The sequence below is a fragment of the Condylura cristata genome, unplaced genomic scaffold, assembly GCF_000260355.1.
Source record: "Condylura cristata isolate star-nosed mole 26May11 unplaced genomic scaffold, ConCri1.0 scaffold00031, whole genome shotgun sequence".
Taxonomy (NCBI): Eukaryota; Metazoa; Chordata; class Mammalia; order Eulipotyphla; family Talpidae; genus Condylura; species Condylura cristata.
The window spans coordinates 1,384,620-1,385,450 of NW_004567132.1; positions in this window are offsets into that span (position 1 = coordinate 1,384,620).

The window sequence follows — 831 nt, forward strand, 5'->3', positions numbered from 1 at the left end:
CTACTTTCATCTCCTTCTTCAAAGTAGGGAAGTTCTCTTCTATTATCTCTGTGAATATTTTCTCTATTCCTTGGCCTTTCTCTTCGCCTTCTGGGATAACTACAACTCTCATGTTTCCTTTCCTCATCATGTCAGATAGCCCTTGATGTGTTTCTTTGACACAAGCTATGCAACGTCTATTGTCTGACAGATTCTGGGTAGATCGGGAAAAGCTCTGAAAAATCAGACTTTCCACTGCTAACTTATATTATGACCTCCCTTTTTTGTATAACAGTAATATCAAAATATTCTGAGCAACTTTCAGCTTACAATTGGATTGCCTCAGTCGCATAAGTCCTGCCTGTCCTGACAAGCAAGCACTGCACCTGGGTGAAAAAATTCCCCTGAAGTCAAGTGATTTGGCTACTGACTGATAAATAAAGGCAAAAGGGCTTTTTTGCAAAGTCTCTTTCACTGCCAGATGGAGGATAACCCAAATCTTATCATTCTATTATCTCACCTACCCTTCTATTCAGCTTCTAAAGAATTACTCAAACTTTCTATTGCTTGGCCTTTAGATGTGGAAATTCACCCAGGTTGCCTGTTTTTAAACTCATCAAGTTTTCCACCTGCTACACCTTAAAGGAACCAGAAAAGTCTTCTGGCTAGTCTTTCAGGATTCTACTATGTAGTCTTTAGATAAGGAAATCCACCTATGTCTCCTATTCAGAGATTTGGTTAGCAAGGAACTTCCTCTTTTGCCTCCCAGGATGACTCAGGTAGAAAAACACAAACCCATTAAGTAGTAGATAAGGTTTAAGGGACTTCTATCTTAGTTGATCTCCACTATAG